The sequence below is a fragment of the Lingula anatina genome, chromosome 5 (assembly GCF_051362555.1).
Source record: "Lingula anatina isolate TDL-2025a chromosome 5, LinAna3.0, whole genome shotgun sequence".
NCBI classification, from domain to species: Eukaryota; Metazoa; Brachiopoda; class Lingulata; order Lingulida; family Lingulidae; genus Lingula; species Lingula anatina.
Genome location: NC_141771.1, coordinates 19,005,375 through 19,020,958, shown reverse-complemented (window position 1 = coordinate 19,020,958; position 15,584 = coordinate 19,005,375). Strand labels below are relative to the sequence as shown.

The window sequence follows — 15,584 nt, the reverse complement described above, 5'->3', positions numbered from 1 at the left end:
AACAGGGTTTACTCCTAACATGATGATGTTAGGGAGAGAAGTTTTTATGCCGTTGCACTTACTAACAGGTTGTGTGAATGAAAACCTGATACCATATGAGACTCATGAATGGTTGAAAAACTTGAGTGAAAGTCTAAATAGATCACATGAAATGGCTAGAGAAAAATTGAAATGTGTGCAGAAAGGTCAAAAACAATTGTATGATGCAAAGTTGAGAGAGAGTGAATATACTTGTGGTCAGAAAGTATATTTGAGGGATGAAAGTCATAAAAAGGGAGAAAGTAAGAAACTTAGACCCTTATATAGAGGACCATATGATGTTATCAAAGCATCCCCACCTCTCTATACAATTAAAGATAAAAAAGGGAAAAATCCAGGTGGTACATCATGACAGATTGAGGAAATTTGTTGAAAGAGAGAGTGATTTTCAATTGAATGAACCGCAATTGGTGGAACCAATTGTAAAAAGATCAAGATTTGGTAGACAAATTAAAATGCCATCTCATTTAACCCCATAGCGCCGGGAACCGCACATATGCGGTTCGTTTTAAAAAGTCCTCAGTGCCGGGAACCGCAAATACGCGGTTTCTGTGTTTACATGCATGTACTGTCCCCTGTCTTTTGTAACAATTCATGCTTCTATCACAAGACTAATATAATGTTAGTTTTTTGTTTACTGCCGGCTTTTGAAAGACGTGTAGCGAGAAATAGATAATGAAAAAGCGGTTTATTTCAACCATTGTCGAGGCGCTATGAAGTCATAATGGCGGCCAGAAGTCAGCAGAAGTTATGGGTTGAGAAATGTTTTAGATTTGTTAGAAAATTCAGACTTCAGGGAAGAGTCCTTGATAGATTTTGATACTCCGGTAACTTCAAAGATGATGTACCTTTGCCTAGTATGAGTTGTCAGAGAGCAGATTCGGACGTGGGGCTTGATTTATGAAAAACGCTGATGATACTAAGGGCAGTAACCAAGCAGACGACAATAGTAATTGGAATGGCTATATCGCTGATAAAATGACTGTTACCGTGGCAAGTCAGGCTAAATGTTGCCTTGTGTGCTGCATCAACATGTCTTTTCCTGCTTGTGCATAACTACAAATGTCATATGTTACGTTGTACTGCATCAACATGTCTTTTCCTGCTTATGTCTAAGTACCAATGACATATGTTTACTTGTGTGCTGCATCAACATATGTCTTTTCCTGCTTGTGTATTTAAATACAGATATAATATGTTTACTAGTGCGCTGTATCAACATGTCTTTTCCTGCTTGTGTATTAGTAAAAATGCCACGTTTACTTGTATTTTTATGATGCAATTTTTATTCACGAAAGTGTAATATTTGCTCATGATAATGTTTGTATTCTTGTATATGGTTTGAGTGCTAAACAAAATTTTATGAGTATCGTGGTTCAGTTGATTAAAAAAAACTATGAAAAACTTTCGTAAAAAGCACTAAATTTACAATCTTTTTGTAATTATAAAAGTAATTAGGTGGAAGTCTTCTAGTCAGCTAGCCTGCCTGTATATTGTGCAACTCTCTAACGTGATGCAGGTTTTTAGGTACAGTACGCATCCCAGAAAATTTATTATATCTCAAAAACTGAATAAGATATCTTTCTGAAATTTTCTGACATTGTTTAAGACATATTTCGAAAGTTTATGAGAAAATTTCAACAAATTATTTGGTTAAGTGAAAAAGAATGTGCATGCTGAAATTAAAGTTTTTGTTTTTTACTTCTCTTCGAGAAAAGCAAGTCTCATATTTAAACTCCTGCTATATCTACCTAAGTTAACAAATGTGAATAAAACTGATATGACTTTAAAGCTTACATTCTTGGCTTTTTAAAAATGTACAGTTTTTAGGTATTTTCTAGACAAGTAAATACATTATCATTGATTAAATGAGGCCGCCTGTAAAATTGAGTGCATCTGGGTAGAGGGCTCAGGACCAAGGGCACTTTCTAGGTCAGATGCTGCCAGGCTCTATGGGGTTAAGAGATTTTGCGTTAGAATGATCATATTGATGTATATTTAGTTTATTAGTCAAGGTATAGTTGTATATAAATACTTCCTTAATTTTCGGCAGTGCTGAAATAAAAGGAATTTAATTTAATTTATTTATTTGTATTTTTTTTATTTTTTTTTATTTAGAACATGGATGAATCAAACATTATGCACATCTGGGAAGAAGAGTTTCAATGGTGTACAGATTGGGTTGAATCTCCAGAACGTTTATATATACTCTCAATCAGAAACATTGAAATAAAAAGTTCAAAACAAGCTAAAATAATCATCCATTTAGGAAAAATATGGAAAGAAAGATTTTTGTTAGAGACGGGTTATGATTGGTTCATGGACCACGAGAAAGAAATAAACAAAGAGTTATCTAAAGAAGATTGTATTGATATTATTTGTTATCTCAGAGACAAACTCTATCAGTATTAAAATATTAGAAAAAATAAACAAGATAATAAAGATATATTTGATGAAGTATATTATAGTTTGTACTTCCTATTATATTTCAGGTAATTTGATCAAAACAACAGTCCAAGTTGGTATAGGTTTTCTAAATATTTGTTTGAATTTTATTGTTGAGCATGTTACATTGAACATTGCATGAATAAGTTGATATTTATTTTGAATTGGGGTTATAAAAAAAAAAAAATTGAATATTGCCTAACATAGTTACACTGTTCAAACTAATATGTTGCAGTTGAGCATGTGTTTTGCATGTAAGGTAGTTGGATTGGATATTGTTACGGTATTTATGATAGTTGGATTGGATATTGTTAAGGTAATTTTTTCTTATTATATATTTTCATGATAAAGTTTTTCATAGATTTAATATAAAAAGCAATTTAACTTTGCTTTTAATTTGAATATTTGTACATAGTTAATGCGGCAATGCTGTGTTACTATGTTAGTAATGTAATGCTATGCTGTAATACTATGTTAATAATGTAAAATTATGTTAATATTCATTTGAAAGAAAAGATCATTATCATGTATGTTCATTCAAGAAAATAAACCATTGTATAAGTTTATTTCAGATATGGATAATTTAGACATGCTAGATGAAGCTTGTTTTGTCCCGGATTATGATGACACTGATCTGGTGGAAGATCCTACTGTCCTAATTGGTGAAGAGGGGGAGGAAGTTACCCACTCAAAGTGCAGAAGGAAGAAACAGAGGAAAGAAGTCCAGTGTGGTTTGTGTCTGGTGTCCAGTGCTGACCTGAGTAGACATCTTGGACGTCATGTGAAATCTGTGCATTTGCCATGGTATATGACTCCAGGATTGGTGTGCTGGTATTGCAGATCGATGGAAAAGGACAATTCGCTTTTACGTAAATGTCATGGTGATGTTCATTCGTGTGGAACTGGTGAATTCGAGAAAAAACTGTGGATCCAGTTGGTGAATGGATTTATACATTTCCTGATATTGACATTAAATATGAGAAATATATGGGAACTGATGGACTATGTGAAAAATGAAGGACTAATAATGTTGCCAGATAACTGTTCCAATGAGGACATTAACTTTGTGAAAATATACATTCATGGAAATGGAATGGAGCCTAAGACTGAGATTCTGAATTCTTTGTTGACTTTGTTTCACTGGAAAACTTTGTATCATCTGTTACAAAAACTTTCATCAGAGGATCGTGAACTCAGTAGTCATTGGTATCGGCGGATGAATTTTACTTTGCTACATGGATGAAAGATGAACTATATAATGATTTTGACATTTCACATTGACATTGTTATCATTAATAATGTTGTTTTGAGCAACTTTGAGTTAAAATCACTTTGTTTGCTTTTAAAGTTGATTTAAAGTGATAATGGATTAAAAACTTTGTTTTGCATTCCTAATGATGAACATTTATGCTGAGAGATGGACTTGATTGACTTTGCTTGTGTTAAAGTTAAATGTTGAATCTTGGCATAACAAGAATGACTTATTTGCATTACTTGCGTATTTTAAATGTAAAGTACCATTTCAGTTGTTGAATTATAATAATTGTTAGTTTAACAATTTAAAGTAATGGTTTATATTGTAATAATAGGGGGGAGTTTTGTTCGTCAAAAGGGGGGAGAGTGTGACGATGTAGTGTGTTAGATGAGATTATTTTATATTGCTACCGGTAGATGTCTCTGTAAGTAAAGTGTTGTCCGGTGTGCAAGTTTGAATCTCTCCCGTGATTGGTAACCTAAAGGTAAAACTGTTCATTGTATAGTTGGTTCTGATTGGTAAACGTGTACTATCTGAACTTGTATATAAGGTGTAACGTGAAATAAATCGGTCTCTTTTGCTCTTCTCTTGAGGCTTATCTCTTTGGCTTTTTGGCTTTGTGCTTATACTCTGAGACACCAGTAAGTACATTGTTATTTGTACCTTCATAAGGCACTCGGCCGCGAAGGCGTAACAACGGGCACTGGTATTTAGGAAATGATAAAATTTATTGTTCTACACTTAAATATTCTTTTCTTAAATCCCTTTGGTAATGTATACACATCATTTGCTTTTTGAGTTTATTAAAAAATGGAACTGTTGTTCTGTGGCATGTTTTGTTTATACGACGTGTCAGAACGATCTAGCCTGTGCTGACGTGTGACACTACTGATAAGATCAGTTGCCATGGGTATAGAGTAGGTGTCCCCTATCAAATTCTATTTAATTACCTTTGATTAAGCATAGACAGGTAAGTTGACGGCCCACACTTTACCTAATCTTGCTTCCTTACGTATGTCTTTGTTTGAAAATCCTATAAAAGCCATGCTCAATCCAGTACCTGCCTTCATTCATAGCTTTGACTCTGTGAATATACATCCGAGCAATTCCACGAACCCGTGATTCAAAATCTTTACTACAAAGATGCCTAAGAGATATCCATGTGGCAATTGCAGGAAGAACACTGCCTTCACGGTGTCCATATTATGCGAGTCCTGTAATTCCTGGTTTCAAATAGAATGCCAGGGTTTAACAGCGGCAGATTTCAAGGCTTTGGGGCAAAGTAAGCTAGGGTATTGGTGCAAAAGTTGTAATTCAACCCCAGGTGGAGATTATGACTTTCACCAAGCCCTGCTACGCCTTAAAGGTTTTGCCCCAGATAACCTTGAAGAAGCAGTACGACAAGAAGGCATGTTCATGAAGATTTTTTGGGTTAAGTACAACTCATTTTCAAGGCAACCTTCAACATTGTGCTGGTGAAGGCCTTACTGTTGATTCTACTGCAGAGTGTTTTCGAATAAGAAGAGTTCCCCAGTGCATGAACTTGAAGATCCTGAAACACCACCTCAGAAGCGGCCATGTAAAGACGCATCCTCCATCTCCATGACCCCCCCAGTGACAAACTCCGCACCCACTGATGTCATAGATATTTCCGACAATGAATGGAGATATTATTTCCATCATAGATATTTCTGACGATGAAAATGGCAGTTTTGTTTTTACTCCTGATTCAAACACCAAAGGCCGAAGCAACTTGCCAGAAATGCTTGGAATAAGTATTACTAAATTTCAAACTCCAGAAACCCTGTTAAGTAAAGTTTGCAACCCACCAAAAGTTAAATCCAACATACTGTGTGGAATGGAAGAAAACATCTATTTTGTTGTAAACAACAGTGACAATCCAAAGCGACATGAAAGGTGGTCGAAGAGTCAGTTTACGAATGATTGTGGGGTATGGGATAGCAAGCGTTTTTCTACAAATTTTGAGTCATTATATTCATACAGCAGGAAGTTTAAAATTCGTCATTGAGAAAGAAGGGATTTACGGAACTCTCATTTGAAAACCCTGGACACCATTGGTACCTCAGCCAAGTGAAATCCTCACCACGAAACAACATTTCTCTTCTTTAAAAAGACAGTGCCTTTAAGAGAAGAATCACCTGGCTTGAAAAAGTGCCTGATTCAGTGAAAGAAAGAAGGCCCCTATCTGATTCTGTGGCAATAGTTGAATACGTTGGGACTTGGCCGCAAATTGTTTCTGTTCAAGGCAATACCAAAAAATCTAAACATGAGTATGTCAAAGTGCCACACCAGCTTAAAGAACGATTAGAAACTCATGAAGGATGCTTCAGATAGACCTTAAGCAAACCTAAAGCAGATCCAAAATATAAAATACCAGCATAATAGAAACGAGATGCCCCACCAAAACTGTTGCAATAATACCGATGACATTCAACAAATTCAATCAATAATGATGGACCAACTTATCTGTCTTAGTAGAGTAAGTAGCTCTGGCACTTTCTAACTTGGACTAGTGGACTAGTGATTCAGAAACCAGGGGTACGGAGAATAAGAAGAGCTGCTGTAAATCATTATAAAATAGGTTGCTGTATTCCATCTACCAATACTATTTTCTTTTAGAAACTAGGAACATTTAATTAAAGCTGCAATAAACCCGTATCTACTGTTTGATATTAAATATATTGTATATTGTATTATGAGATAAAGTTTGCATATGGTCTTTTATTTTTGCACTTACAGATAGGAATAAACCGAGTTACAATGGAAGAATCGCACAGAGGGTACAAATATATATGCACTGTAAATTCAGGCCTACCCAACTACCAGACTCGGCACCTAAGGATCCTGAATTAACCGGTATATCGGACCACACTACCCGTTTTCAAGGTGTGTGTCAGATCGCATTTCGGAGTATCAGCCAGAACACCGACAGGATGAGCCCTGGCCTGCTCGGCTGTCACCTTGATTGGATAGTAAAATCGCTATATGATTTTAAAACCGGGTGCATAAATTTGAAAGCCACCTAGATGCACCTTAGACTGCCACATTAATCTAATACAATGCAAAAAAGCCCTATCAAAAGTGGTTAAAACATTCAAACCGAATGTCGTAAAGTCCCCATATATCCCCATAGAGACAATAAAATAGAGTACTCTAAAGTAAGAGTACAGTTTAGGGTTGTTCAGCCGAGCGTGGATGAGCCCGCAGTCGTGCTACAAAATTTGTTCTGGGGTATGATACTCCGAAATGCGATCTGACACACACCTTGAAAACGGGTAGCGTGGTCCGATATACCGGTTAATTCAGGATCCTTAGGTGCCGAGTCTGGTAGTTGGGTAGGCCTGAAATTGTTATTTAACGAAACATGCTTCTGCTACAGCACTGCAGAACAAGAATGCTTCATCAGTAGCTGAATATGTTATGCAGCTGATGATGATGTGAGTTTACCAAAGTTTACAAGGCTTTTTTGTCTTAAGATGTTTAACAAACATTTTTCTTCAATGAAAAGTTTTTAATTTGCGTATTTATAGCACCATAGGACAACACGTCCACAGCTTTCAGTACTAAATAAAAAAGTTAAAAGTTATAAGTTATTTATATATAATAACTGTGTTATTGATGCTCTTAATTCATACTTTTTCCATAATGGACCAAAGTCTTATAAAGTTACCACAGTACAACTTAAAATTGCCTTTGTCCATGCATTCCTTTGCATCCCATGTTACCATTAAGATTTTAGATTTATTTAGGTGGTATAATTTATTTTCTGTTGTATAGGAAAGTAAGGACTTTCACGAATCAGGAGGAGATGAGAAAGTGGAGTAAAAATTCAAACATGCCAACATGCACGGAGGATGATGTAAGTGTTCATGTGCAGACTTTCCCACTGCTAAAGAAATAATCTTTTTGGGAACATACAAAAAGGAAAAGTTTATCACATTAAAGAATACATCTTGTGCCATTTGGTCTTAATGCAAATTGTTATTGTAATGTCTTTTACAAATGTAGAATTTTAAATATTACTTTTGGATTGCAGTTGCAGAGTGAAGTGTATCAGTAGCCTGCAACTGCTGCAGAAATGGAGTCAGGACAAGTGTCACAGCCAGTCTTATTACATGAGCCTCAAGACACCTCTTCCTCCCAGCCACAAAGTCACATCAACACCCAGTACCAGTTATGACACTACTGATGTGATGCAGGATCAAATTTGTTACAAAGTCATATTTGAGGGGTGAATTTTCCCTTAGGGATACATTTGCAATTGGATTTGGACCCAAGTCGTTTGACGCTGCAAAAGTAGTGCGTGTGAAGTATCTCAAGAAAAGAGGACAGTTTGGTTAATAGAAGGAATGGACTATTTGGGCAAATGCCACATTAACTCAGTGGTATCATGTTTTCAAAACAAAAATTACATTTTAAAGGAAGAGATGGACAGAATTTTGGAAATTTTAAAAGAGATTTTTAGGACAGACACAGCAAGGAAATTATACAGCAGAGAACTTACCATATCCTAAAGAAAACTAGAGGATCAGAGAGGCGATACCGCCTCCGAATATTGTACCACCAGCTGGAGCAAGCGCATTCGTATAGACCCCCACATACACAAAATAATGGACACAGCCACCAGTTTTGTGCTTGACAAGCTGTAAAAATGCAATCAACAAGAATTTTTAAACTTTTGCAAAAAATATATATGGTACAATCAAATTTAAGTTCTTCGTAAGATAGGTCAAGGGTCAATTTCAAGGTCACAGTAAATTGCCAGTATATGACTTCCTATTCAAGTTCAAGAGTAACTATGGACCTATCTCTGCCAGTTTTGGAGACAAAAGGAAAGCAAAATTTGCAAAGTTCAGTTTATGGTGAAAAGTAGGTCAAAGGTCAATTTTAAGGTCACATTTAGATTGCCAGTATATGACTTTCTATTCAAGTTCAATAATAACTACGGACCTATCTCAGCCAGTTTTGGAGATAAAAGAAAAGCAAAATTTGCAAAATTCAGTTCGTGGTGTAAAGTAGGTCAAAGGTCAATTTTAAGGTCACATTTAGATTGCCAGTATATGACTTCCTATTCAAGTTCAATAGTAACTATGGACCTATCTCTGCCAGTTTTGGAGATAAAAGGGAAGAAAAATTTGCAAAGTTCAATTCATGGTGAAAAGTAGGTCAAAGGTCAATTTTAAGGTCACATATAGATTGCCAGTATATGACTTCCTATTCAAGTTCAAGAGTAACTATGGACCTATCTCTGCCAGTTTTGGAGACAAAAGGAAAGCAAAATTTGCAAAGTTCAGTTCATGGTGAAAAGTAGGTCAAAGGTCAATTTTAAGGTCACATTTAGATTGCCAGTATGACTTCCTATTCAAGTTCAATAGTAACTACGGACCTATCTCTGCCAGTTTTGGAGATAAAAGGAAAGCAAAATTTGCAAAGTTCAATTCATGGTGAAAAGTAGGTCAAAGGTCAATTTTAAGGTCACATATAGATTGCCAGTATATGACTTCCTATTCAAGTTCAATAGTATTTACGGACCTATCTCTGCCAGTTTTGGAGATAAAAGGAAAGCAAAATTTGCAAAGTTCAATTCATGGTGAAAAGTAGGTCAAAGGTCAATTTTAAGGTCACGTATAGATTGCCAGTATATGACTTCCTATTCAAGTTCAAGAGTAACTATGGACCTATCTCTGCCAGTTTTGGAGACAAAAGGAAAGCAAAATTTGCAAAGTTCAGTTCATGGTGAAAAGTAGGTCAAAGGTCAATTTTAAGGTCACGTTTAGATTGCCAGTATATGACTTCCTATTCAAGTTCAATAGTAACTACGGACCTATCTCTGCCAGTTTTGGAGATAAAAGGAAAGCAAAATTTGCAAAGTTCAATTCATGGTGAAAAGTAGGTCAAAGGTCAATTTTAAGGTCACATTTAGATTGCCAGTATATGACTTCCTATTCAAGTTCAATAGTATTTACGGACCTATCTCTGCCAGTTTTGGAGATAAAAGGAAAGCAAAATTTGCAAAGTTCAATTCATGGTGAAAAGTAGGTCAAAGGTCAATTTTAAGGTCACATATAGATTGCCAGTATATGACTTCCTTTTCAAGTTCAATAGTAACTACGGACCTATCTCTGCAAGTTTTGGAGATAAAAGGAAAGCAAAATTTGCAAAGTTCAATTCATGGTGTAAAGTAGGTCAAAGGTCAATTTCAAGGTCACATTTAGATTGCCAGTATATGACTTCCTATTCAAGTTCAATAGTAACTATGGACCTATCTCAGCCAGTTTTGGAGATAAAAGAAAAGCAAAATTTGCAAAATTCAGTTCATGGTGAAAAGTAGGTCAAAGGTCAATTTTAAGGTCACATATAGATTGCCAGTATATGACTTCCTATTCAAGTTCAATAGTAACTATGGACCTATCTCTGCCAGTTTTGGAGATAAAAGGGAAGAAAAATTTGCAAAGTTCAGTTCATGGTGAAAAGTAGGTCAAAGGTCAATTTTAAGGTCACATTTAGATTGCCAGTATATGACTTCCTATTCAAGTTCAATAGTAACTACGGACCTATCTCTGCCAGTTTTGGAGATAAAAGGAAAGCAAAATTTGCAAAGTTTAGTTCATGGTGAAAAGTAGGTCAAAGGTCAATTTTAAGGTCACATTTAGATTGCCAGTATATGACTTCCTATTCAAGTTCAATAGTAACTACGGACCTATCTCTGCAAGTTTTGGAGACAAAAGGAAAGCAAAATTTGCAAAGTTCAATTCATGGTGTAAAGTAGGTCAAAGGTCAATTTCAAGGTCACATTTAGATTGCCAGTATATGACTTCCTATTCAAGTTCAATAGTAACTATGGACCTATCTCAGCCAGTTTTGGAGATAAAAGAAAAGCAAAATTTGCAAAATTCAGTTCATGGTGAAAAGTAGGTCAAAGGTCAATTTTAAGGTCACATATAGATTGCCAGTATATGACTTCCTATTCAAGTTCAAGAGTAACTATGGACGTATCTCTGCCAGTTTTGGAGATAAAAGGGAAGAAAAATTTGCAAAGTTCAGTTCATGGTGAAAAGTAGGTCAAAGGTCAATTTTAAGGTCACATATAGATTGCCAGTATATGACTTCCTATTCAAGTTCAAGAGTAACTATGGACCTATCTCTGCCAGTTTTGGAGACAAAAGGAAAGCAAATTCTTGAAATAGGAGGTGCTCTGAATTTCAGAAGTTCAATTTTGATGAAATAATGTCATTTTTGAACACAAGTTGTCTGCTTTGCCAAGCCTTATGTTTTATTTTTCCAGAGTTCAAAATTTATTATCCATTACCGTACTGCACATTTTGCTTTTACCACCAATATGTACTTTTTGATACAGCGTAACTCGAAAACCGTATGGAATACAAAAAAACGGAGACCACCTCCAGTGTTGGGCTTTACATGCTCTACAAAATGCAAAAAAGAATGGGTCTCTAGCATTAACGGTTCCTGAATTAGAGACAGTTTTCAGTTTCGGTATCTTATGGCCGCTACTCCCGTGAAAATGCACCGATTGACCCCAAATTCATGGAGATGAAAGATGACCTTAAGGGTAACACTTTCCAATAATATTATTGGTTAAGTCTGTGTAGTGTCTGAATAACAGGGCAAAAAAAAATTTTTTCGTAAAAAATTTCATTTTTTTGAAAATTTTGGCCTGTTTGACCTTGAAGTAAAGGTCAAAGGTCAAATCCAAGGGTATATTTGAAATCTACACATATGACTTTTGGAAAGCCGTCTATAGAAATTTTTCCCATAACTCCTTCCGTAGGGTAGATAATTAGCATTTTATTTTGCCATTTTTAGACAAGGTTGCATTGTAATGAGTGCCACACCCAGACCCCAATACCGACAAAGCCCAAATTTTACGTGGAACGAGTTGAGATTATAGGTGACCTAAATCCATGAGATGGGTACGGGGGCCCTTACCGTCTAGGAGGAGAAGCGATAACGGTAGCCGTCCGGCGGAGCCGGCGGAACGATCCAGACGGGACCGAAACCATGTGTACCGCCAGCGCTAACGCTGGTGGTACAATAATTTCAAAATCAAGTTAGCCGTGGTGACTACTTTTAACAGCATAAATAAAATGATTAACTTTCTCTACATTCAAATTTTGACAATTGTGATAATTTTTGTTGCAAAACATTTATTTTATTTCATTTTTAATTTCACTTTTTTTTTTACTTTAATTTTTTTACTGTAACATTATAATGATTCTTTGCATGATTCTTTAGATGAAGAGAAAGAAAAGGCACCTGGTCCTGTTAGATCTAAATGTAGATTAAATTATATAAGAGACAGGGCACACAAAATGTATATAACAGGAGCAATAAACAATTTATTTTTTGCAAAAATGCACTGCCTTGAACAAAGTGAATAGGAATTAACATTAGGACATACTACAAAAAATAAGTTTATGTTTATCATCATATGTATATACCAGTGACACTTGGGAACAAAGCCAGCAAGCAAAACTGAAAACAGCAAGCAGCTTTTCAGGACAATTAAGAACAACATTAAGTCTAACTGCACCCTTCTTGCTGAAGTCCGCTCTGTCCATGCTAGTAATAAGCCAGACTCTGTGCTGACAGAGATAACCGCTGCATTTCCATTTGTTGAAGTCCCCTGTACATTCAGAAAAACCTTCCAACCAGTCATCTGTTTTAGACTGTATAATTCACATTTAAGGAGGACACTAAACTATTTGATGTCTTTCATGTTTACATTTATTTTAATGTCTTGGTGTTCATTTCAGAGAGATTTAATCAAACAATCAAAAAAATGATAGCGAAATCTACAGAAGACCCAAAGAAATGGGATGATGTCACATTGCTCACACTGAAATAAAAAGTATTTATACCAGTGTGTTATGAAACCTTTAAAACATGCAGTATAATACGACAGATATAGGAATAAGGCAAGGTGACAGCTTGAGTCCAATGCTTTTTAATATTTACATAGATGATATGAAAAATGTATTCAATAGCACATGTGATCCCGTAAAAATTAATGCCAACACTACAATCAGTCACCTTTTATATGCTGATGACCTCGTTATTCTATCTAAATCTGCAAAGGGCCTACAAAAAAGTCTTGACAATCTGGGGGACTACTGCAAAAAATGGAAGCTCACAGTCAATACCAACAAAACGAAAGTAATGATATTTAGTAAGTCAGGCAAAAAACCAAACATGAATTTCACAATAGACCATCAAACAATAGAAATAACACATGAATATAATTATTTAGGGATAAGATTCAAATCGAATGGATCATTCAAAAGCACACTTGATGATCTGAAAGGTAAAGCCATGAAGGCGGTTTTTGCAGTTAAGCAGGTTTTACAGTCCACCACCCACAATATGACCCAGACATATTTAAAACTCTTCGATTCTCTTATAAAACCCATACTGATGTACGGATGCGAAATCTGGGGACCATCAATCGCATCTAAAAGCATAAAATCTCTTAAATACATGAATACTTTGCCATTCGAAGTAGTACAAAATAACTATTGCAAATACATTTTAGGTGTGAGGCGCAATGCCAGTAATATAGCAGCTAAAGCAGAACTAGGTAGATTCCCAATTACACATGACATAATGGGTCATGCTACATCCTACTGGCAAAGATTTTCTGAAATGCCAAAGCAGCGCTTGGCAAAAACAATGTATGAATATGAAACAAAACAGGATACACAGGTAAAAAATTGGTCAAGCGAAATCAAATACATTACTCAAAATCTAATGAAAACACAGACTAATACCCCCTCGAAAGCAGAAGTAAAAAAAGCACTGGAAAGTCATTATACCCTTTTGTTTCTCAAAGAAATAGAGCGAGAAAACAGCATACTACGTACATATCGATTATTTAAAACAAATTATGAAAGGGAAGCGTACACAACAGCACCTATACCAAAACATGAAATGCAAAATTTGGCAAAATTTAGAACAGGGGCACATGACTTAGAAATCCAAAGAGGCAGATACCGAAAACCAAAATCAATACCCCCTGAAGAAAGGATCTGCAAGTTATGCTCAGATGAAGTGGAAAACGAAATACACTTTCTTTTAAAATGCCCCTTACTCACCAAACACAGGGAGATCCTAAAACCAGATCCTACACAAACCCCAGAGGGTCAGTTCAAATGCATAATGCAGTCAAACGATTTACATGTTATAAAGAATGTGGCCCACTATATCACAATGTGTAATAAGGTAAGAAAAAATATTCTCAACCAACCACCACCTAGTCAACCAAAGTAACGAGCGTATACTGCAATTGTAAAATCTGATCACAGTTATTGTATAAACAATATTGTAATTTACTATTGTAATTTTAGTTATATGATTATATTATGTATACTGTTAGGTCATAGTCATTGTAAAAAATGTACTTGAACCGCAATAAATAATAATAAATAATTTATAATAGCAATTACATTTTTACTTCTGATCCTTTTCGATTTGCATATCGTAAGTTCAGCTCTACTGAGGATGATGTTGCTATCACTTTACACAATGTCCTTAGGTTTTTAAAACCTAAAATGCCCAAATATGTACAAATACTCTTTATTGATTTAGCTTTGCTTAAACACAATACTGCTTTTTTAATCTGCAAGAAAAACCTGTAATTCTCTCAATATAAGTACATCACTCAGTGACTGGATTTCAAATTTCGAGTCCAATGAGTCAAAGACCATGCATGGAGATAACCACTGGCACGCCTTATGGCTGCCTCATTTCAATTCTTTTGTAATCACTGTTTACATCTGATTGTGATGCTTCATAGCCCTATTGTCTGATTTGTAAGTTTGCGGATGATACCGCCTTATTAACACTTCAAGCAAGTTACAAGGTTCAGTTATAAATATCACTATTTAATATGGCATTCTTTCATTATTTAAGGCAAGAGAAATCCAGTAGTGGAAAGTCCAGAGGAAAGGTCCTACAGCCTACACGACAGAAGACCTCATGCTAGAATGGGTGGCCAAATGTTTAGACACTACATTGAGCTACACCCTTCTCTTCTGGTTATGGATGCCTTCTCCACCCATACCACTGAGAGAGTGGTGCCGGCACTACAGTGAGTGTCAGCAAAGCCAGCCATCATCCCAGGAGGGTTCACCTCTAAGGCATAGCCCCTTGAACAAGCCATTGAAAGGCCATCTTAGGAGGCTGTGGTCTGAGAGGAGGTGTGAAGATGTCAATAAGTATGCCAGGTCTTACCGGTACCCATGTTCCATCCTCTTTGCTTATATAACCCACAACTCCTGGTCTGTTCTATATAAGTAATATATTTCTATTGCTCCTAATCTCAGGTGATATCCACCCAAATCCGGGTCCTCAAAAACAGGTTGAGGGAGTATAATTATAATGTTTGCTAACATCAGAAGCATCGGCGGTGAAAATGGTGCAAGATTTGCTAGAACAAAGAATTTTTGGGAGAAAAAAATGGTATCAACTGGACAAAGACCTCCCCCCCTCCCTCCCTCGAAAGTCAGCATTTGAGGAATCGGAGGTTTGAAGGAGATTTTTCAGCTGACGAGTGGGAGGATCCACACCTAGAAAATACTGAATGGTAGGAGAAAGTACCTTTGTTTATAGTTTGATAACAATTGGGATGTTAATTTTTTGTCAATGCAGAAAATCATTAAAACTTCTAGATCTTGTAATCACTTCAGTCATTACACTACTTAAATTGTGTTTTTGTACAGAAAGACAATTAAATACATCCCAATATAAGGCCTCTTCTAAACATAATTGGAAATCAATGTCTTTCTGGTTATGCAAGTCTCATTGTTTC

At 35.8% G+C, this 15,584-nt stretch overlaps 1 protein-coding gene and 1 long non-coding RNA gene across 4 annotated transcripts in view; one reads left to right on the top strand and one right to left on the bottom strand.

Moving 5' to 3' along the window:
* Positions 1–15,584, bottom strand: part of LOC106162473 (uncharacterized) — a 138,026-nt gene that overhangs the window by 53,489 nt on the left and 68,953 nt on the right. The gene's annotated exons all lie outside the window — the stretch shown is intronic.
* The window catches only part of LOC147761788 (uncharacterized), a 256,913-nt gene continuing 243,394 nt past the window's right edge, over positions 2,066–15,584 (top strand). For both annotated transcript variants that reach the window (XR_015334726.1, XR_015334727.1), the window contains exon 1: positions 2,066–4,380. This is a non-coding gene — a long non-coding RNA (uncharacterized LOC147761788). The remainder of the gene's footprint in view (positions 4,381–15,584) is intronic.